Source organism: Triticum aestivum, chromosome 2A (genome assembly GCF_018294505.1).
Source record: "Triticum aestivum cultivar Chinese Spring chromosome 2A, IWGSC CS RefSeq v2.1, whole genome shotgun sequence".
Classification (NCBI taxonomy): Eukaryota; Viridiplantae; Streptophyta; class Magnoliopsida; order Poales; family Poaceae; genus Triticum; species Triticum aestivum.
The window spans coordinates 611,725,553-611,750,048 of NC_057797.1; the positions used below are offsets into that span (position 1 = coordinate 611,725,553).

A 24,496-nucleotide genomic window follows, 5' to 3' on the forward strand; every position below is an offset into this window, starting at 1 on the left:
CTTGGTGTTCATAAGAGTAGGCACCACAAGCTACGTAAATGTAGACATGTCCCCTCTAAGTAAACTACCATGGCCATGTTTTTTTGCAGTGTTTCCATCTCACAATAGTTCCAAGTAGCAAAGCGGAACCTAGTATCATTTTTTTTGAAAAGGAGGTTAAGCCTTCGGCCTCTACATCAATTGATGCATGCAGCTATCTTTATTAATTATTCAACAAAAGTCTGACAAGAACATACATCAATCTACCCGAAGTCACCACTCACACCTACAAACTCGGTAATATTGAGTGCTCTCACTCCCCATATCTAAAATCGGTGTCGTTGCTGATCCATCAACACAATGTATCAGAAACAACAATCCGTGCAGCAAACGTAAAGCACACACCACATGCACACGTTTTGGAAGCCGCCATCATCATTGGACCATTGGACCATCTTCAGGAGAGAGATCAGCATCATCCTTGCCAGTCCGGACATCCGTCGATGCCACCACGGCGCCCAACGACGCCACCGCCCTACGCTCGTCCGTTCAGATGCGAAGACTGTAAGATCTGTCATGCGTAGCACCTGCCAACCAGGCATGACTCGGTGTAGCACATCTCGGCCAGACATGACTTGACAGTTTCACCGACGCTCTATGCAAGACGAAGCCGCTCCACCTTCTGCCTCTGTCTTCCAGCGCTGCTCCACAAATGATGCTCCCAAGAGAGTAACGACACTGCAATATCGTCATTGTCCGATCTGGAAGACCAGATCCTAGAGTTCCTGAAGCAACATGAGTGGGTCGACAACAGTTACATGACGATGCCTTCATCAAGGTAGTGACGCAAAACGCCGCCATTGGCTCGGTTTTCACTGGGCAACTATGTCTCCCAACTCGCAGCTGGGACTAGATGACAGATCTTGAGATCCGACAACCCAGCCTCAGGCTGACCACCTCCCGCGAAGGAGGTGGCCTCCACTGCCACGCCCAGGGCCAGAACCCCTGACGTCCTCGTGTTGCAGGTCGAGCCCAGTGGCAGCATTCCGTTGACGGAACAGGGATGGTACATGACAACAGCTTGTGCTGCCTGCCGAAACCCATCTGAGATCAAATTGGATGCCCAAGTCGCCGCCGCTGGACCCGTCGTCGTATGCCACTGCCTGCATGCCGAAACTGGCCGCCGCCACCCTGCGCCACTGCCGTATGTCCGTTCGGCGTGGACCACCTCGCCTCTTGACCAGATCTAGCCGAGGAGAAGCGCCGCCGCCACCACTGCGGTGCACAAGCTTTGCATGCGAGCCCCCGGTGGCGGCGGCGGTAGGGGAGACGGCGTTGGTTACCAGAGGAAGGGGATGGGGGCGCTTCGGTGTGGCGCGCGGCGCTGCACAGGAGCAGGAACGGGAGGAGTGGGAGAACCTAATATCATATGATCATGGTATTTGTAACTTCGACAAAAATCATATTTTTTAATTAAACTTATAATAATAACAATGCTAAAGAAAAGTTCATATATGCAGTGTCAGATAAAGGCACATACATGTGAATTTTGGTTAGATAATATCATGATTTGTAGTCTCTATGTATTGTTGTTTTTACATCACATTATTATGAGCTAATTTGTTGTCTTTCTCAGTTTATAAAGGGGAAAAGCTTACTTTCAGCTGACCGATCGCGTGCGGGCGCCGCCTTCGTGTCCCTCAGATTGACTCTTGGTCAGACGGTCGAGATCAACCTCTTCGTGTCCACGTTTCTGCAACTCATGCTCTGTTTCAGAAAATAGAGTTTGCAACTACCTGACTAGATCTCGTGGCGGGCGGAGACTCGTGCGGCTAGGAGGGCGATGCCGGCGAGGATTCCAGCCGGATCTCGCCGGATCTGGCGAGGATGGCGAGCGGGCAAGAGGTAGGGACATCTGTGAGCGGCAGGGGCTCCACTCGGCGAGGTTCGACGGCTGAGGACCCGCGATGACAGCGACGCACGGCACTCCCACGGCAAGAGGCGGACATACGGAAAAACAAAAGGAGGCGATGGCAGTGAGGCGACCTGGTCGAAGGTTCGATGCTCGCCCGCGGTGGCGTGAAGGCAAGGATGGGCGGCGTCGATCCTCCCTCGCTAGCATCTAGCGGAGCTCGTGGCCGCTCTTACTGCTACCGGGTGATGAAGAAGACGATCTCTGCTCGCCATTGACGACGGCAAGGCCACCGTCTACTTCTGCAACATCAGTTCTTTTGCAAAAAACAAATGTGCAACATGACCTTTGTTGTAGGAAAAAATCCGCAAAAAGACCGTTGTTGCAAAAAAAAATCCATAACAAGACCTTGTTGCAAAAAGAAAAAGAAATCTACAAGCTGACTGCGAGATGTAGATGCTTTTCTGAAACAGAGATCTTGTTGCAAAAAATAATGCAACAAGTATGTTGTTGCATTTTTTACAACATGACCTCTGTTATAAAAGTTTTTGCAACATGACCTTTGTTTCAAAAAATTCTGCAACATTACCTCCGTTGCAATGGGAGGGACGACGCTCAGTCACTCGATGGTGTGATATCTGATGGGTGGGTTGGCGGCGGTGTCGCGCGGGGCGCAGCTCTGTCGGGGCTGGGGCAAGAGTGTATTATTTTCTGCAACAGAGCGTTTGTTGCGGGAAATAACGAGTAGACATGCGGGGCACGGACACTAGATTGAATGGCTATTAGCTCGGACATCCAACAGCCGTCGAGGTGACGGATAATATCTAAACATCAGCCGGTGGACGCATAGTAGCGCCCTATTCATAGTATTTTCCAACCCAAAGTTTTAAAGTTTTAGAAAAATCTCAATTTTTTACGTGTGCATATGGATGTATTCTACATGTGTATAAAGTCTCACAATGAAATACAAAGCTACGCAAAACAGACAAATCCGTGCATTTTTATAGTGAATACTGCACATACTCTCTCCGTTCCATATTACTCGTCGCTGATTTAGTACTAAATCAGCAACAAGTAATATGGAACGGAGGGAGTACTTCTCACCGCTTTTAGACCACAATTTCGTCTTCTTAGTTTTCTCTCATTCTAATGTATATAATCTTAAAATTTTACACACATGTAGTATACATAGTATGAACGTGTGTGATTTTTTAGAATTTTTTTAAAACTTTCAAACGTGATTTTCAAAATTTCCAAATAAAGGGACTCCATGGAGCTCGCTCTCCATTTTGCATATTTGATTTAATACCCACAACATTTTGGGGCGGAGGGAGTACAACGGTAGTTGTCCAACTAATTTTTTGATATAACTATTGGTGGAATAAGTGAAATCAGTGGTTTGAAATGAGTGTAATGTGTTTTCTGAATTTGGTGGAATAAGTTTTTTGAACTGAGTGAAATCAGTGGTTTGAAATCAGTGAAATATGTATTGAAATGAGTGAAAGCAATTTTCTGAAATGAGTAAAATCATTTTGTACATGTATGAAATCTGTATTTTTAAATTAGTAAAATAATTTGTTTGGAATGAGTAAATTCTGTTTATTAAATTAGTGAAATCGTTTCTTAAATGAGTGAAATCAGTTTTTCGAAGCTCAATTTGAAATATAGTCAAGATTTGTCTTTTTTCAAGATCTTATCGTCAGGAATTCAATATATAAAATGTTTCAATAATCAGTTTTTTGTTTAAAATATATAGTTGAATTAATATGTCACAGAAAAATAATTGCTGGTTTCTCTATGGGTGAAGAGGACTGTGAGTGTGCATGCATTACTAGATATAAGGTATTTATCAGAAGGTGTTAGCAGTATATAGAAATGCATTGCATAAACGAATCTTTCCCACTTTACACGCCCAAGGCAGGCACGCATCTGAATGCCAGAACCAACGATGGATTCTTCACCATTAGGTACCCTTGCTGCTAGAAAAACTATTTCAAGCCTCATTCAATGAGTGCGCCTCACGCTCCTGGCAGCAAAGCGACACGGGCCAGGTGCAAATTACACTTCTTGATTCGAGCAAAAAAATGCCATGCTATATATTATAATTTTTTCTCTCAGAAAAATACGACTATTATAATTTTTCATGAAATGGAAAATTAATATCTTTGCTATACCATACAACGTGTTTTTTTGCATATAAAAAAATGTACTCAAAAGTTGTCATGTTGTAGAGCATAACAGATTGCTGTGATATAAAGTAGAAATTTGCCATGATGTGGAACAAACCAATTTCAATGTATATAAATTTTTTTAAAGCAAAACTAACATATAAATTACCATGATATAGAGCATAAAAATGGTCTCATGATTGTTTTAGATATTTTTGTTCTGTAGAAAATATAACAAATTTTGATGCATGTCCCTTGATTGATGTCTATTCTTTGATTTTACTGTTCACCCAAAACGCATCGTTCCTTGATTGATGACTATTCTTGTTAGGGTGATGTGACAATGGGAATCCTGCATTAGGAGCCATTGAGAAACAGTATAACATAGCCACATACGAGCCTCCACAGCGTTTCGAGCCTCTCAGCCGTCGGATCCTTCCAACGTACGTTGTATATCAGCTCGGTCATCATTGGGTGGTTCACGCGCCGCGAAAGCCGTTTCGCGGGCCGCTGCTCCGCAGAGCGAGCGCCCGTCTCTGTCCGTAATCGGGTCAGGAAACAGTATAACGTAGCCACCTACGAGCCTCCACAGCGTTTCGAGCCTCTCAGCCATCGGGTCCTTCCAACGTACGTTGTAGATCAGCTCGGTCGTCCTTGGGTGGTTCACGCGCCGCGAAAGCCGTTTTGCGGGCCGCTGCTCCGCAGAGCGAGTGCCCGTTTCTGTCCGTAATTGAGAAACAGTATAACGTAGCCACCTACAAGCCTCCACAGCGTTTCGAGCCTCTCAGCTGTCGGATCCTTCCAACGTACGTTGTAGATCAGCTCAGTCGTCCTTGGGTGGTTCACGCGCTGCGAAAGCCGTTTCGCGGGCCGCTGCTCCGCAGAGCGAGCGCCCGTTTCTGTCCGTAATCGGGTCAGGAAGGCCCATTTGCAGTCGAAGCACACTCGCATGGGCCAGGTACGCTATCCCTTCTCCCCATGATGCCACCGTCGTTAGGGTCCTCGGTCCATGATGCGCCATCGTTACTTCCCCGTGATGCGCCGCCGCCTTCCTCCGTCCTGCCGGCGAGCTTCCTCTGCGCATCTGCCTCTGCGTATGTGCCCTTCACTGGCCTTTATTCTTCCACCGCAGGCCCCTTCTTTATTGTTCTTAATCTCCGGTCTTGTTGCGTACCTCCACGGCGGCGTCCATCACCGGCTGTCCTCCTCCTGCATACACCTCCATCTCCATGCCCTTGCAGTTGTAGCGTGCGTTCCTGTCAATTCCGCAAGTAAGGCTGAAACTGATGCGTGATTATCCTTATAAAGTTCCATTGTCCACCTCCGGTGTTTTGTTACTTCTTGGTGATAGTGGAAAGCAGCGTTGACAACTGAGCCAAAAATCGTACCTTCACGGTGCTGAAGGATTTGGCTTTCCTAGCTCACCCTCCCCGTCCATAGTGAGGCTTCGCGGAGTCTGCTTCCAATCCGAGAGACCAGCATGATCACCAAATTACACATCACCTCTACACATTCCTCTACCTCTCCCGATTTCTTACCAATTCTTAAACTATGTTGCTTGACCTTTTTACCAATTTGTAAAACATGTTGGCAATGTGAAGAATTGTGAGTGAATGACTGAATGTCTACAGGGTCGTCCGAGCCAGTGAGTGATGCCGTGGTGGCAGCGGTGAAGGAGTTGTCGCGGGCGGTGACGTCAATCTGATCAGCCCGAGCTCCTTGGTGTGAACTGAGAACATCGGGTTCAGGCACCAGCAATTCTGCAACGACTCCAACGACAGTAAGCCATGGACCGCTGTTCTGATTCCCCCCCCCCCCCCCCCCCTTTTTTTTGGCAATCACCCTGTTCCACTAAACTAACATGTGGAAAACATTTGTATCATCTACAGAGTATATAAGAGTTCGGTTCAGGGGACTCCAAGGATGAGGAGGATATCATGGGCTGGCGCATCATTGTCTCCATCAACAATGACACGTCCAAGCTCCCTACCTAAGTTTCCTGTCACCTACTTATTCTTCAGAACGTACTACTCAATTAGATCAGCAAACGTCAAAACTTTCTTGATTAATTGTTGTCTTATGGTCTGTCATACTGATGATAACTTTGTTTTCAGAAACTACAGATAACCTGGTGCAAGCTTCACAAATCATGCGAGAGATCCAGAAGATAATACACAACTAATTTAATACCAGAATCCAATGGTTTCATGTGAAACTTCTGCAAAATCTGATTAATTTTGCAACCAGATGTCATTGCTTGTAGTGCCATTTTTTGTGGTATAAGCAGGATTATGATGTTTGACAGATTCTGAAACCCCAATTTTTTTGGAAAGAAAAACCTTACTGGAATGCACAATACAGACTTACAGATGCTGGTGTAGATGATACAATCATACATGATGGAGCAACCATTGCATGGATGCTGGAATTTGACGATGTGGCAGTGAAGGTGATGCTCTGTTGCATCTCGCAGACACCGATATATGCCATTAATTAATTTTGTTACTTAGTAATTTACACATGAATTACTGCTTCTATACTATTGCTAGTGATGTGAAAAGACCACGTGTAGTTGGACCTTCTCAAGGATGCTACGTATTGTTTATTTATCTTATACCATGTGCATGATACAAAGCCGTCCTACTTTGGCATAGAAGAAGGAAGATATTGCAGCTCTCACAATTTTCATGTACTGATCGAGTTATGGCAGTTTTCCTCAGCTAATCTTGATGATTCTACCTTTTCATCTTAGGATGAACTGGCGCGGCAACGCGCGCCTTTATGTTCAAGTTTTAGAATAAAAGGGGAAGGGATTGAGTTGATCACAGTAAGTGCATGTCGTCTATACGTACTGTACAATGGTAGCTGTCTGACTATTTTTCAATTTTGGAAATAACTATTTCTTGTTAGACATGAAAGTTATCCAGTTTGATCATCCATCATCCATGTGAATACAAATGGATCAAATCAATCATAAACCATATCTAAAAGGACTGAGAGTTTGCTAGGGTGTTAGGTTCTTTGGCTATGGACTGCGCTTTACCTTCCATGCTTTTCTGACAACCCAGTCCTCTTCCGCCTCTGACGACAAGCAAATACATCATGCCCTACACACATTGATGGATCATGGTTTTGATAATCCACGGTTGATTTTAAAGACTAAGGCCTTGTTTGGCGTTTCTGTCTCAAATACCATTGTAAAGAATACATGTCTCTTTTTCGATAAAGAGAATATATTAATATCACGAAGATACCGATAAAAAAATACATGTCTCTGCTCGTCATTTTGTTTCGGGCTGAAAATCTTTTCATGGCCGGTAAGATACACGTGTAGAACATATACATCCGTATTAGAATACACCGCATCCAAGCGCGGCCTAATGTGAAACATAATTCATTTTAAAGTTTTTCCACTCAAAATTATCTAAGTTTGACCATCTAGTAAGAAATTATTACTAGTATAAAAATTACATTATAGATTTATGATTAAACGTATTTAAAAAGTTCATTGTTTTGATATGAGACCATATAGTACACATATTTTTTGGGAAGCGGTAATTGACTAAACTTGACACTAATTTCAGTTAGAAACACTTGTCACAGTACATCAACTCTGAAGAGAGTAACAGAGGACCAAATGTACACACACAACTCCACACACAACTCTGTAAGGTTTTGCCTCCCAAAAACTCTTCTCGTCTCTGGCCAGTGCAGCTGCCGTCTTCCGTGAGGCCCTTTTTCCTTCAAAATGCGCTCATTCCGTTCCTTCTATAAGTTCCAAGAAACGTAGACAACAGTGGTGAGGGTGACATGTCTGGTTGAGTCCGCAGCTTGTGACAATGAAACAGTCCTCTTCCACCAAGCCTTAACAGACGGGCAGGTGGCAGCAACCTAAATCGCCCAGGCGTCCAAGCCCTTGAACTTGTCCCAGACCTATCAAGCGAAGGAGCAGGTGAGATGGAGATGGGTTGTACGCAGTGGCGGAGCCAGAAAAAATCGATCGAGGGGGCCAAATGATGGTGAATCAGATTGGGGAGGGTCAAACCATTGAAAGAGAGGCATTTAGCAACAACTAATGACTAATTTTACACTGTTCATAAGCAAATTATCAACAAATTTTGGATGTTAGGGGGGGCCAGGCCCCTGCTGGCACCCCCTGTCTCCGCCACTGGTTTTTTTTTTTTTTTTAGAAAAGGAGGATGACCCCCGGCCTCTGCATCTGGAAGATGCATACGGCCACTTTATTGATTATTCCCGAGGACCTTACAAAGTGTTACAACAATAAGCCTGAATCCACCAACTAGGCAACATATGCCGCTACTCCTATCCATATGATGAAGGGGTGCTAGCTGGGCCCCTACCCAGACCACTCACCTAAACTTAACATCGAAAGCCGGAATCCCCAGCCTAGCCACATACCGGGTCTGGGGTATAAACCGGTCTGACGCACTCACAAGTGTCGTCTCCACCATCTTCCACTGGACCATCTCCAAGCAAATTGAGGTGCCATCCTTGGCAGGCCCTCCGCCATCAACGCCACCATGACGCCAAATGACGACCACCACCTACGGTAGAACATCACCAAGCAGATGGAGCGCTACCACAGGATGAAGATCAGCGGTAGAATAGATAAATCTCCGCACACATTGCCGCCGCCAAACACCTCACACGCACCACGAAGCGCCCACCGTGCTTCCGGGGACCCCAGGCGACGCCTTCAAGAAGGAACGCGACGAAGGGACGACGCCGTCGCCCGCAAGGGGAACTAGAGCTTACGCCCAAATGGAAAGCACAGTGAGAGACGGGATAGGACCTCGACAAGGCCTCCAAGAAGGGAATCGACGCCCACAAGGCGCCGCCATTGTCGTGGCCTCCGTCGACGGCCAAGGGTTTCCCCCGATCCCGCCCCCGTCCCAACCACCCGGCCAAAGACAGGCCAGGGGAGCGCCCGCAGCCGGAGAAGGCGTCGTACTTCATCGTAGCAGGCACGCCGGGTGACGGGGCACCCCGACCCACCGTAGTAGTCGTCCACCGAGACCTCGCCGCCCGCACAGCCGAAGTCACGGACCACCAGCTCCCACGGCCGTCGCCCGTCGAGAGGCCACGCCGTCCACGCCGTCCGAGGCCGCCGCCCCGGCATCCACCCACCGCGCACATCCCATCAAGACACGGAGAACGACCCACATCGCCGCCACCAGGGAGACCACGCCGCGAGCACCCAAGCCAGGCGACGAAGCAGGGCCGCGCCGGCCAGATCCGGGCGGATCCGGCGATCCTCGGCCCACCAGCCGCCAGAGAGGAGCCAGCCCCGATCCAGGGCCGATCCAGGGCGTGCGGCGGCGTCTGATGCGGGGAAGGGGTGTCTCCACGTCGAGGCGGGTGCACGGGGAAGCCCCGCCGCCGCCTACTGCCGCGCGGGCGGCTGCCGGCGGCGGCGGGGGAGGAGGAGGGGAGGCGGGGGAGACCTGGGGCGGCTAGGGTTTTCGCCCCCGAGTCGCCCGGAGCGGACGACGCGGGGGAGCGGACCTGTCTCCGCCACTGGTTGTACGCAGTTTCTTTCCGAAGATCACATTGTAATCACTTCTCATTATGGGGCCATCCCCTAGTAGCTGCAAGGCGACCAACAGTCTAGTTTCTATTTCGGAAGAGAAGCCACAGGTAAAACTTGACTTTGGGCTCAGCTTTGATATGCCAGATTGAGTTGAGCAAAGGCTCCTTGACCCGTGCCGAAAACTGAAAATTATAGGCAGACGCAGTAGAGTATTGGCTATTGGGGGTCAACTTCCATCAAATTGAGTCCGGTTCCTCGAAAAGGTTGACCAGCTGAATCCTCTCCCAAAGGTTAATGAAAATATCCATGAGCAGTTGGGAGTCAAGTCTTCCAAAGATTATACATAATTTTGTCACATTTTAAAAATAGTATAAACTGAAAGAACTTTTACATTTATTTATACATTGTTTTAACACCCTCCCGCAGCAACGCACGAGCATCATCTAGTATATTTAATTATTCAAAACGAGATTAGTCTAATCAGATACGGAGTAAGCTTTGCTACCAAATTGGATCAACATAACTAACCAACCGCCCCCAAGCTAGTTACTTAAACCAAAGCCATAGATATAGGCATATAGCCCAAGAGTTAGCATTCTTGCAATCTCAAATCCTGATAGTGATATATGCAATCATACTTCACAAATAATGATTTTCTATTTCTCCATCCCTGGAAAACACTTTTCATAATCGGCTCTAAGAAGTATCTAATTTACTAATTGTGATCTTTTTTGAAGGTAAACTGTGATCCATGCAAGTACAATATGATTAGAAGATATGCCTATGACGGTTATGAATTTTGGTTGAGAAATAGCTATTTTTAAATCAACTGGCAAAATAGTCACTTCTAGATAATAAGCATGACTATTTGAAATATAGCGCACTATTAAGATTGAACTCGTTGTCTTTTTTCGAAGAAAATTCCAATATATTCATCATCTATCATGACAATACAGTAACACCAGAAGTAGGAGAGAAAATCGTGCTTGTGGACCACCCGAGCCAGCAGAAGGTACGGCACCGCCATCATCACTCCCTCACAACAACCAGGCAAACCATGTTGTATTAGATAGTCGAAAACTCGTCGTGCTAAGGTCCCACAGGACCAACACAGAATAACAACCATCGTCAATGAAGAGAAGCGCAGATAGGAAGGATCAACCCTGATAGACATATGACCGAAGACCGGATCCAAACAAATCCACCAAAGACCTGCTCTAACTGAATCTCACGAGCTCAGATAGAGACACACCATGACACGCTCTCTGACGACGCTAGACACACCATCAGGACGAGATCAGATGTCTAAGACATTGTTCCTACTAGGAGACATCGTCGCCGCGTGTCGTCGCGCGTGTGCAGAACACACGCAAGACACCAAGGACTGTGAACGTCCCTTGCTGATCCATGAGTGGGGCGCAAGGTGAGGATCTATCACCACAGAAATGCACGAAATGACACGGTGATTTACCCAGGTTCGTGCCTCATGGTTGTGTAATACCCTGCTCCTGCTATGTGTGTGTATTTCTTTAGTGGATGGCGAGTTGTAAGTCTTTCCAAGAATGGGAAAAGTAGTATACTCCTACTAGTGTTCTACCAAATGTCCAACCTTATGTTCCTAACTGTTCCTCCCTTCTTCCTTTTTCCCTCATCCCTTCCGTAGTAGCTAGGTTTATAGCTCAAGGGGTACCACAATAGCTTCGCCACTAAGGAAGTTACCCTGGTCCAACCAGGTAGATATGTGCATTAAATGCCTGATGAAGTGTCTTCGCCTCCTTGCTTCCGGGAACAAATACATGCCTTGTCACCACCGTCCATGGTGTCACTTGTGTAGGACGCGACACGTCCCCATACAGGTGTGCACCACGCGGCGGAGCGTGGGGGTGATTCACCCCTCGCGTCTTGTCCCTCCACTGGCACGCTTGCCCTCCTATCGCCTGGCGTTAAAGCTTTGTGTACACAGAACAACTACGCCACGCGTGGGGGCGATAGCTTGCTGTCGACGCTTGCTAAAGTGCGAGCCAGCGGTTGAATTGTTGTTGTCGGGCATAGCTGTTCTCGGGTCTTGGCCGTCCGGGCTTGTTGTCAGATGGTTCTGTCTTGCTTCTTATGCCTTTGGCGAGTTTGGTTGAAGACCATGCACACGTTGACAAAGATCTGCATGCCACTACCGAGCCTAGGCTCCATCTTGAAGAGTTTGTTGATGTAGCTCCTGACGAGGATCTGCATACCACCACTAGCTAAGGGAAAAACCAGTGATAGGTAGTTCTTCTGTCTGCTTGAGTTTAGGCCGAGGAGCTACCGTGGCTCGTGCGTAGTTGGGTCTAAGAACACAGCTGACACGGCACCAACACCGCCACATAGCCCCAACCGGGATGATGAACCAACCAAGAACGACCCAAAGGCCATCGGAGGCGGGCAAACCAGCGGCGCCATGGACGGGAGGAGGGGAAACCGTAGTCGGAAGTCGCTTCTCATATCAGCAAGATCCTTACATTAAATATCAACCATTGGTTTAAAGAGAGGACGGTGGTTGTACTTCCATCCCATTAACGATCATACCCTAGATTTAACACTCCATATCTTATTAAGACCAATTATTTGGCAAATTAATTTTCAATGGGAGACCATCTTTCATCAGTAGCGAGATGTCTCTAGCGTCACTTCGCCGATGTGCAAGCTTTACCTCTCCACTACGTAGATGTTGTGTGATCATGTACATATATATTATGCGCATCTACATCATATTAATAGCATATACATGCGAGTAGAATGAATAGCCAGGCGGGGCCTGATGTCACCCCTTTACGGTTTGTCATGGTTGAGAGCACCTCATGCCACCCTTGTTGGCCGAGGGGACAGTCAGCCAAGAGGCGCTACATACTTCCTCGGATTAACGCGGCAGAGCTAGCACGCCTTGCAGAATCCGGGACGACTAACCTCGGAAAAGAAGAAGAAGAAGAATCCGGGACGACCACGAATCCTCTCCGCAAAACAGCTTTCGGATTCCCGGACGACCACGCCCCGTCGGTGAACTTGCCAGGGCAACGGCATCGATTCATCCCCTCCTTTATACTCCCTCCGTCCAAAATAAGCGTCTCAAAGGAGGGACTATATCGCTGAACTACCTTCCTGATCAAAGAGCACGCGAGGATCGATCAGGAAAATCCGCTTCTTTTCCAGCATGGCGGAGCAAAACGGCGACGGAGGAGGATGCCGCGTCGCACTCGCACGCCCTGTGCTCTTGGCGCTCTCTACAGCGTGGGTCCTCGCGCTCATCGCCGGCGTGGTAACGTTGGCCTACTTTACCATCAGGGAACGGTATGATTACGATCGCAGCTGCAGCCAGCACCCCCGGTACTCGGTGGCCATCACCGGCGTGGCCGGGCTGGACCTCGCCGACGTCGCGGGCGACCGGCCGACCCTCTCCCCGGTCTTCAACCTCACCCTGCACGTCAACAACTCCGGCGACACGGATCAGGCGTGCGTCCCGCTGCTCTCGGCGGCGTCCGTGTCGTACGGGGACGCCTTCCTCGGCAAGGGCTCTATGGCCTCGTTCTGCGTGGAGGCCAAGGGGGAGCGAGAGGGCCGGGCCAGGGCGTGGGGGCAGAACGTGACGGTGCCGCGCTTCCTCCGGGACCAGCTCGCCGGCGAGCTGAAGCGAGGCGACGCGGCGGTGGACGTGGCGGTGAAGATGCCGTCGGGATGCAACATCGCGGCATGCTACGACACGGTGCTTTTATGGAAGGCCAAGATTCGAGGGGGTTCTCCGTGCTCGATGACGGTTGCAAATGTACCAGGAATTTCCTATTTGCCGCTCTTTGCGGCAAGTAGTCGATCGGACGCAGATTGACGAGCGCGTTAGGATGGGCCGGCCCGTTCAAACGTTAAAGCGAATTCGGTTTTGGGAATCTTCTAGATAGTTCCCAGCCGGTTTTTCTGGTTTTGGGAACCTTCTAGAAGGTTCCGAACCGATTTTTCTATTTCCCCCTTTACCCTTATTTTTCTTTTTCGTTTTAATGTTCTTTTTTCTTTTTCTGTTTTCTTTTTTATCTTTTTTTCGTTTTTTATGTTTCTTTTTTTCCTGTTTTCTGTTTCTTTTTCTTTTTTTCGTTTTTTGTTTTTCTCTTTTCAAAGTTATATTATTATTTTTTCAATTTTTTTTTGTTGCTCACAATTGTTCAAAACTTCACAAAATGTTCTCATTTTTCAAATTTTGTTCATGCTTTCAAAAAATTGTTCAAAACTTCACAAAATGTTCTCATTTTCAAATTTTGTTCATCCTTTCAAAAAAAATGTTCAAAACTTCACAAAATGTTCTCATTTTCAATTTTTGTTCCTGACTTGAAAAAATGTTCATGCTTTCAAAAAATTATTCAAATTTTAAAAAATGTTCTCATCTTCAAATTTTGTTTCTCTTTTCTTTTTCTTTTTTATGTTTTTTTCACAATTTTACAACTTTGCAAAATTTGTTCGCAAATTAAGAAAAATGTTCGTTTTTTCAATTTTTGTTCGTGAGTTTCAGTAAATGTTCCTTTTCAAATTTTGTTTGCATTTTTTCAGAAAATGTTCGTGTTTGAAATTTTTGTTCGTGAGTTTCGTAAAATGTTCCCATTTCAAAAATTTGTTCACATATTTCAAATTTTGTTCGGGAGTTTTAAAGAATGTTCACATATTTCATATGAACTTAACTTTTTCTCTCAAACATAACGTTCGTGTACAAAATTTTGTTCTCTAAATTCAAAAAATGTTCGGGATTTTAAAAAATGTTCATTTTATCAAAACTTTGTTCAAGTTTTTTAGTTGTTCTTCTAGCATTCAGCAAACGCGAACAATTTTTGAATTTTTAAATTTTTTGAACATATCCAATGTTTAAGGTTTCTAGGTGGGGGTGTTAGATATGTAGTAGATGATCTTTTAAAGTACCCGCGTTACATATGACCGAAGGAGGTAGTTAGCTCGTCTGGTTAGTGACAAGAGTATACTAGCTCCAGATGTAGGGATTGATCCCCCGCTCCGCGTTATAATTTTAGGTGATCATTTTGCTGTTTCGTCGCGACGATGGGCCAGCCCATTCTTGGGGCTGTACCTGTGCGGCGCGTGCGAATCGGACGCAAAGAGCGGCGCATAGGAGGTCCCAATGTACCACGTTGATGTTGACTTAAACATTTGTTTTGGGTGTGCCTAATCATCAGACGTCTGATTTTCATTTTAGCTCAGGTCACATTTTTGTCCAATGTCTGGTTAACACGTGTACCTGTTTGTTTTCAGTTCGTTCAGATGATGGAGAGAAAATTCGTTTGATTTTAGTTCTTGTTCAGGTCGAATTTCCACTTGGGTTCAGTGCAGACTGCAGACTTCTGAGCCCGTCCTGTATGGCCCGAAATGAAAACAATTACCCACCTCCCTGAGCCAGCAACATAAAAGTTGACCACCCCCAGTTCGTTACTTCTCATCGGCTTAGCTGTCACCACACCCTCCCTCAAAAAAGAAAAATTCTGTCCCCACACCCAACCAAATAGAACATGTTCATGCTGCACAATTGCATGTAAAACTGAAGCAGCATACCCTCCAAAAAAACTGAAGCAACATACACTAGTACACACTTAATTATAAAGGGAAGGAAAAATAGTGCAAAAATGAAGATACATGTTGCCTCCATTGTTTGCAGAATGAAAACATAAATCTGAAGAAAATGAACACCGATATAATCTGTATAGTACTACCTACATGTATGTATATCTTTAGATTGGAACGAAAAATGTGTTAATAAAAGAATCAATATGAACAAAAGATCCACTTCCCTGCTGCACTGACCTAAAAAGAAAAAGATTGACATACCAAACATTTAGCAAAAAAGGAAGAAAAATATGTGAGAAGATACTAACAAAAACGAAGATTGTTGTATTTTAGTTCCACCTGCTTGTTTTTCCCCTTTTTTGTACAAATACTATTTGTATTATTATTCTAAAAATCAGCAACAATGCGCAGCAGAGTCCCACTGTTTCCCTCAAAAAACAAAAAACAATAAATCAAAAAAGATAAAATGAAAAACTATGTAGGTCTACAAAACCACAAACTATGCACAAGCGCGCGCGCACACACACACACACACACACAGATATATATATATATATATATATATATATATATATATATATATATATATATATATATATATATATATATATATATATATATATATGACAAATGTTTCCTACAAGCAGTGGTAGTTACCACCACTTGTGTTGTGTATGTTGTATGTAGTATCTGTCGAAACGGAGAGTATGTACGTGTAGTATGTAGTATATATCAATAATTATGTAGTATATATACTAATTTTTTGGTAGTATGTATCATATTTTGAGTTTGCTTTTTTTCACGTACAAAATATGTACGTATTTCATAAATATAACAAAAACTATGAACTCATATGCAATTTTTTCATGTAACTTGCTTTGAAATATCTTAGATATTGTATATAAACATATTTAAAATAATAAAATAGTATATATATTACCACATGGTAGTATATGAGATATGTGGAGTAACTACCATCAAGTGGTAGGATGAATTGAATTTTCCATGTTTACTTACTATGGGGTAACTACCTCCATGTTTACTCCCGTCCGATCTCATCAAGGGGATGGCGTTGATTTTCTTAATGGGTTGCGGGTCTGAGGAAAACTCATATTGTTGGTGCCCTGTTTCATTGGATAGCCTACCTCTCTTCCGGTTTTCCCGGCCCTTCTTTTGGTCATCGTTGTTTACATAACCGATTGGATAAGGATGTGCCTCCAAACGAATCAGATCTGGACAGAAATTAATAATCTTCCTTCTGTTTCTCTCTCTCCCTCTTTCTCTACTACCGATGCAATAGTTGGATTAGGATCGACGGAAATTAGAGAGCGAGGTACTCAATTAGGCGATTCTTTTCCATCTATGTTTCTTGCTAATTGATTTCCCCTTTTTTACGGCCAACAATGCCTCACGGTACCGCAAGGTGCTCGTTCAACTAATGAGCTTGACATCTTCCTTTCTCTCTATCCCTTTGGTGTTGCAGAAAATGAGAAAACTACCATATTTGGTCACAAGCACAGCCGGTTGGATTGGTAGAATGCATGTGAGCAAGCGGACGTTTAAGGTATTGACTGATTTTTTATTTATATTTTTTTACAAATGAAGGTATTGATTGATTAGACAGGCAAGATGTGTAACTAATTGCTAACTGGTGTCTTGTTTTATGATATTATTATTTTTAAATCTCCAGTCGTACGTGTTTTAATTACATGTTATACGGCAGAATGATCGTGCTCGTCCGCGTTCCAAGATGTAGAAGATGCTACTGATTTCATCGGAAACTACCACGTACGGCGGTGCACGGCCAAGTTGTTAAGGACCGGCATGGGACGGCTGTACATAACGATCGATGGGTTGCTGCTCCAGTACGGCGGGACGACGACGTTTTACGGCGGCACATGGCGATGCCAAGAACTCACGGCTGGATCAGTTTTAATCAATACATGATCACATGCATGGATGGCGGGCATCACATTTGCATCCATAATCTACGTACTAGATCTTGTATACTTTATACCAGATAAATTAATTATAGAAGTATATAATAAATATACTCGTTCTGAAATAAAGGATGTATGTATTTCTTTTTTCCAGAATGGCTCAAGTTTGTAACGCAGCCGCTGTCAATTTATTTTGTTCTCACTAGAAGCCATTTTATGATACACTCCATGAATTATATTATGTACTACTCCCTCGGTTTCGAAATAGTTGTCGTTGGGCAACTCCAGTACAAGTTCAGCCACGTTACGAAATTAACGCACTTTCCCATTTTACCCTCGCGCCGCTCGTCGCTGACCACTCACTCTTGCTCTCGTCGCCCTCTCTCCCCTTCGCCTCTCTTCTGCCACCACCTCGACCACCTCGCCGGCCACTACCTCACCCACCTCGCCGGCCACCCACCACATCGGCCAGGAGGCCACCATCTCTCCCCGTCGCCGCCATCTTTCTTCCGCCTCCACTCACACCCGTCGTCCACTCGCACCCCACCCCACATCCGAGGTCAAGCTTTGATGCACCTACTCTGGATCTGGCGACGGAGGCTGTGGCGGACGGCCAGGGAGCTGCCTACGAGTTTGGTCTCTTGATTGGAGCGGAGGAAGGCGGCCGGCGCGGACGGACACCTGAGCTGCAACAGTGGGATGGAGCCTGGCGGAGGGGAGGAGCGATGGAGGAAGACGAAGATCCCCGGCGACAAGAATTTTAAATTGAGGGTAGTTTGGTACTTTTTCCTGTTTTCACCTGGTCGGAGAAGTTCCTCAACGACAACTATTTCGGAACAGAGGGAGTAGATTTTTCAAATACCATATACTTCATACTTTCTTAGAAGGAAAATCCTCCATACTTTCTTAACTGAATACAACATACTACATACTGCATACTTGCTCAAGAGAATACAACATACTGCATACTCCATACTTCCTAAAATGGAAATACTCCATACTTTCTTAACAGAATACAACATACTCCATACTCCATACTTTCTTAAGTGGAGATACTCCATATTTCCTAAACAGAATACAACATACTGCATACGCATTAATTTGTTGTAAAACTACTCCATTCTATCACTCTTTTTAAAATTTAGTCATTCTACATACTCCCACTTTGAGTGTACACAAATTAAGATTCACAATGTCACCAAATAATTAATCCTCGCCGGCGGCATATATGATCATACTCTCTTTTATTATTATTATTTTTTGTAGAAAATACTCTCTTTTATGATATACTCCATATTGTATTGCTGCTACAAAATACAATCCACTACATATACTCTAGTTAATTCCTCGTAGTCTTATTTGTAAACATACATACCAAATAAAAACTACATCCATATTCCAAGGCACAAGCAGAACTATATACACCTTGGTACGATATAATTTCATCCATAGATACAGATTCCAAGATATAAGTGGTGAACGCGCATGAGATTTTCGAAAGAGCAGGCACGTGACTACAACGTATCCACTCAACTTGATGCATGCATGCACAACGTTAGCTAGCCCAACAAAATATAATATGTGTGTCGTAATATACTCTGTACAAATTTTTTCTAGAAATTCCATCCTCAATACTACCTATTTTTAACAAAAACTACGATCGTATTCTGACCAAAGATTTTCCTTCCACCAGGAATAATAGGCGTCACATCCACACATGCTTATCCCATATATTCACTTGCGGGAATGATAAAAGTTGCGACACATCAACAACACACGTTCAAACTAGTTCAGGACTCGAGGCCGATTACATATGGTCGATAGTTGATACCTACTTAGAGGCTGAGTACCCCAATTACTGCTATGACTCCGCTTATTGACCTCAACTGGTACTTAGATGGTGTCAAGGGCAACCATCATGCTTAGTTCATTGAGCACATTGGTCTTCATGGTGATTAGAACATTTGTGCCAACCCCAAGACCGGTCCCAATGAGGAACTCCTTCCAGCCCTGGTTGAAGTAGATGCGGCCATCCGTTGATGTCTCATACGAACACTGACCAAATAACTAAAGAGAACTCAAGTGAAACACTCAGGGTACTGATCCTTAGGATTTGTTATAATATACTACTGAAAAACTCAATCCAAGAGCGGAAAAGAATGCGACCCGTCGGGGCGAATGATACACAACGTTACTCATGCATATTAGTGAAGAAAAATCTGGTTTTTTCACCGTGTATTGCTTGGTTTTATCGAGGATCACAATAATAACAAGGTTCTTGATGAAGAAGAATTTTTATGATCATCCTCTTGCTTGTGTGTGCAGGTTGCTTCGCCAAAAAAAGAAAATATAACACCATGCTCGAAAAAAAATATACTTGAATAACACAACTAGAAGATAAATCATACCTCCATGTTCCCCATCTAGAGCTTAATTAAATTTCTACCCATATTTTAGAAATAAAACAGATGAAGAGTCACTTGGTGCTGCACATGACAGCGAAAATACTATGTGCCTAAGACGAAGCAGGAAGAGAGTGAAAAATAACAAAAACAAAGTGAATGGGGAGGGACTTGAACATAATTTATGCCTTTGGGTACTGACTGCAAGATCAAAATAAGAGACTAGCAAAAGAAGTTGAAGACAGACTGAATAAGACTGAGAAAAGTAAAGAGAGACTGGATATGAACAAACGAAGAAAGATTGAAATTAAGAATCTAAGAGACTAAGAAAGTGAGACCGAATAAAATGATGCGAAAAATGAAGAAATAAGAGCAAACGATGATACTGAGAACCAGAGAAGACAGAAAAATGAATGGGAAACTTGCGAAATTAAAGAAACTGAAAAACCAAAGGAATTAAGAATTTAAGAGACTGGAAGAGAGACTGAATAAAAGGATGAAAAAAGAGAAATGAGAGCAACTGATGAAACAGAGAACTAGAGAAGACAGAAAACACTACAAGGATACCCCTTATAAAGCAACACAAATTGTACAACATTTTGACTATTTGTTGTAAAATTAATAATAGATACGCATATACACGGTGCAGCATATGCGTTGCAGATTGATATACATATATGGAAATAAATAAACATAGGAAAGGAGAGAGAGACACGCGAGAAACAGAGCCTCCGATTGCCCTGGTCTCTCCCAAATAGCCGACACCAACCGTCTCGTCACCCTCCTCCGCCCAACCTCGCCGCCGGCCCTTCTCCTTCCAATCTCCATCTCGCAACCCCGGAGGCTACCGGATCCGCCGCACCCCCACCCACCCATCCCTCGCGCGTCCAATTTCTCTCTTCACACGGTTCCTCGTTGCGCCACCGGCGGTGGCTGCTTCCGGCGACGTTCGGCCAATCCCGCCACCGCGAAACACATCCCGAGGTCCTCTCGCACCGTGGCGCCCTCCCATCCACCTAGATCGGCGCTCGCGGCCACCAAAGCCCACCTGCAACCCTCCCCCCATGCCTAGGGTTTCGGGCGTCGGCTCCGGTGCCGTTGGCCATGTCGTCCTCGTTTCATCCGGTGAGTGCATCCCATCCTCTCCCCTTGCTCCGTCCTATCTCTCCCCCCTTTTTTTAACCTCTACTCTTCTCTTCTCCTGTAGACGTGCAGGGAGTAACGGCCACTGGACAACCTTGCTGCTGCTCGGGACGAAGCAACCATGTAGCTTTCTCCTTCTTCTCTGGCTTCAGGTGAGTTGGCCCACTCCTGTTAATCAATAATTTACCTCTAAAGTTGGATTTTGGCAGAAATTTATCCATCATATGCACATTAGATTCCCCTCCAGCAGTGTTGCATGCGCACCAGGGGCCAGGACAGAGCATATTAGCTAGCGTAATCACAATAAGATTTTCCCAGTAGTGTTGCATGCGCACCAGGGGCCAGGCCAGTGTTCCTCATTGCTCAGTAAAGAGGAACGACCACCCAGAAAATATAGATATTGAGCTAGATTTGCAAGTATGTTGAGCCCCATGCAGCCTGGTTTCAGTGGCTTCTTTGTGTCTTTTTTCTTGAATATGTCCATTCTAACAAGAACAGAGATAAGATGCTCTCTATCATTTCTCTAACAGTCTTGTATCTGTATGTAGAACTCGGAGGAGAAATCAGAATTGTCGTCAAAGTAACAACTATGGAAGGTAACATATGCAATTGGCTTTGTTTTCTTCAAACATGATTTGGCTAACTTTTTGCCTTGCTCGAATTCTAATTTGCAAATACATGTTTTGTTTCTGAATTACAAAGATAAAAAGGTGCATGGAGAAGGATGTTAACGGAGTGACAAAGGTTGCAAAACTCACCGGAATCAAAATGACAACACTAGAATAAAGAGGTGAGTTAACTTGTATAAGTTTATTTTACTATTGTTCAAGCTACTATTGTTCAAGCTATCACAGACCGGCAGCGTGTAGAGGTGAGCATGGCCATCACTGGATCTGCACTTGTGCAGTAGATTGGCTGCTGCTGGATGTGAGTAGAGCGGAGGCTTGTGCGGAGCAGGCTAGCAACACCTCTGACCTCCTATCTTTCTCTTTGTAGCTCCATGTACCATCGAGCCTGTGTGGATTATTTGCAGTAGCAAGTGCCGAACGGCAGCAGCTTGCAGGGCATGGTCTCTCCTGGGAAAGATTCAGTGCACGCTCGCCTTTGCTAGCCCTGAACAGATAAGCACATTTCAAAAAAAATTGGTTTGTTTAAGGAGTGCTCTTATATAAGGATAGCTATTGCAAATGTAGTTCAAATGTTAGTTGAAAAATATTGAATTTGAAAACATTACATGTGCGATAGCTGAAATGATAGTTGAATTTGTACTCATTTGACAAATTATTTTGTCGACCTTTCTTTATTGTGGTTCCATAGCAAAGCATGTGCATGATGGTATGAAAGGTTAATCATGAAGATTGCATACAAAATACGTATGCCCCTGTTGCAACGCACGGCAATTACCTCGTATATTTTTAAAAGGCATATGCGGCTGATTTTATTTTAGTAATATATATGAGTCCACATGGATTTTTTAATATTTTGTGTGGTGGTCGGACTCTTCCTTATTCCTTATAGTTGGCACCCATACTATGCAATAGCAACGTATGAGTTTGCATGTGATTGTCTTGGAGATATCTTTTTTTAGTAGAAAAGGCATATAAGACTTGGATGAAAGATGTGCACGTGACACGCTAAACTGTTTTTACATCATTTTATTTGTACGTAATACTACATCTTTTTAATCTTAATCGTTAATATATAAAATTGATGATCAAGATAATTTAATTTGTGTGGATGAACATGATTGCTTGTTTGTCTCTTGTTTAAATAATATAATAGATGGAACTTGATGACGCTTCACTTGTGTTGCACCTTTTTCCCTTGGTTTTGCAGTTGCATGCACCAACTGGATGGAAGGGGGCGCTATGGAGCAAGTCATAGATGATACCATGGAAGGTATACTCTCTCACTCTTCCTATTGTTCTACTACAATACTCTTGGTAATGCAGAAACAACAAAGATTACACTCTAATATCCTGCCTCTATCATTAGTCGCGTCATGTCAATGCATTGTGTGTTAACAGTTCATTTTGTTATTTTCCTTGTAGATTCAAAAGATATATGGATGATTATATGGGTGTGACAAGTATACTGCAATGATGTGATGATGATGTTCCGGTTCATGATGATGATGATGTTCTGGTTCATGATGATGATGATGGATGCTTTCAGTTTTAGTTAAGTTGTAGGGATGTTGTTCCTAGGTTAAGTTTTTGTTAAGTTGTAGGGATGTTGATGAATGCTTTTGGTTTAAGTTTCTTTGTCAAAAATATATTTAGATTATGCATCACATTTGGATGATGTACCCCTTTCATATCCACTATTGTAATCCAACCGTTTTATCAATATGTATGTTTTCTTTCTCTTGTGAGTATATTCTTTTATTTTTTTCCTCACCTGATATAGATAATTATTTCCATTATCTAGAGCATTAATTGCATATTATTATTAAAAATATATGCATGAACACCTGAAGCGTTGCAAATTCTTTCAAGCAATGATATTTGGATTCTTGCACATTAACCACCAATGTATAAAAGTGTTGTAATAGTCGATTTTATGTGTTGTACTCTTGCAACGGTCCATTTTACCAACGGAAGTGTAAGTGTTGCATTATGCGCTAGCAACACTGGATAAGACAACGCATCCCAAAGCGTTGGTAAAGACACTAACAACGCATATATGGACTTTTAGATACGGAAAAATCCGTTGCTATAGGTGGGGTCCTATTGTAGTGAAAATGAATGACAATCTGAAAAACTTAAGGAGCTAAGAGCCTAAGAGACTAAGAAAGAAGGACTGAATAGAAGGATGAAAATGAAGAAATATGAGCAACTGATAAAAATATAAATGACTGAGACTGATCTTAACACAAAAAATGGTTGATGACTGATCTGAAAACATATTTGAAAGACTAATTACCGATAACTAATAGTGAGGGCTGAGACTGAAATAACTTCAAATAAAGAAGATTAATACTGAAAAAGAATAAACACAGACCAAATAACTGAAGACTTAACAAATAACTGAAGAGAACTCAACTGAAACACTTAGGGTACTGATCCTTAGGAATATTGATGCCTAAAAACTGAAAACTGAATGAATGATTGAAACAAATACATTAAAACTGAGAAAATGAACTATTAAAAGGACTAAAAGTGAATCAGCGTTAAAGCCGAGAAAGTGATCTACTAAAACAACTAAAACTGAACATACTAAAAAGCTGAGACTAATAACTGAAAGACTAAAATAAATACTAAGGTGCTGATTCTGAGTTACTGAAGAATAAATACTACAAACTGCAAAAAAGCAAAAAGGAACTGAAAAACTGACACACTAACTGAAATAAAATAATTACCCAGCAGTAAGAACACACTCAAATTCTTATCACTGCACGCGAAAACTGCTAAAAACAAATGGCTGATGAAAACTTCATACAGTCCCCAACCACCCTGTACTTCCATAAACAACAACAAAAAAGTAAAGCTACTTCTTGGTTACTTACCAGTTCACACATAAACTACACAACCCCCCTGAACTCCCACAAACTTCACGCACCACATTCAGTCCACAGACATTGAATACTGCTTGGTTACTTACTAGTTCCCACTGGAACATTTTTCTGTTGTCAATTATTCACAGGCTGGAACTACATACTGCACTATCTAAGGGGTTAAAGATTTAGGACAACAAAGTTAATACCTCCTGCATGTCCTACCAAGTTCTTGCATTCGAAATCATAGTGCTACTAATGATGCATGTGTTGTTTTCACACGCTACATCCAGACTCAAAACTACATATATACGTCTATGCAACT

At 43.8% G+C, this 24,496-nt stretch overlaps 2 long non-coding RNA genes across 2 annotated transcripts; both read left to right on the forward strand.

Annotated features, from left to right (window-relative positions):
• Positions 1–16,348: 16,348 nt before the first annotated feature.
• Positions 16,349–17,206, forward strand: LOC123185695 (uncharacterized). Its single transcript, XR_006493465.1, has 3 exons — positions 16,349–16,523; positions 16,674–16,754; positions 16,914–17,206. It is a non-coding gene; the product is annotated as an uncharacterized lncRNA (long non-coding RNA).
• Positions 17,207–20,250: 3,044 nt separating this feature from the next.
• Positions 20,251–23,041, forward strand: LOC123185696 (uncharacterized). The gene is made up of 6 exons (XR_006493466.1): positions 20,251–20,657; positions 20,740–20,827; positions 21,224–21,271; positions 21,378–21,465; positions 21,672–22,574; positions 22,727–23,041. It is a non-coding gene; the product is annotated as an uncharacterized lncRNA (long non-coding RNA).
• Positions 23,042–24,496: the final 1,455 nt, after the last annotated feature.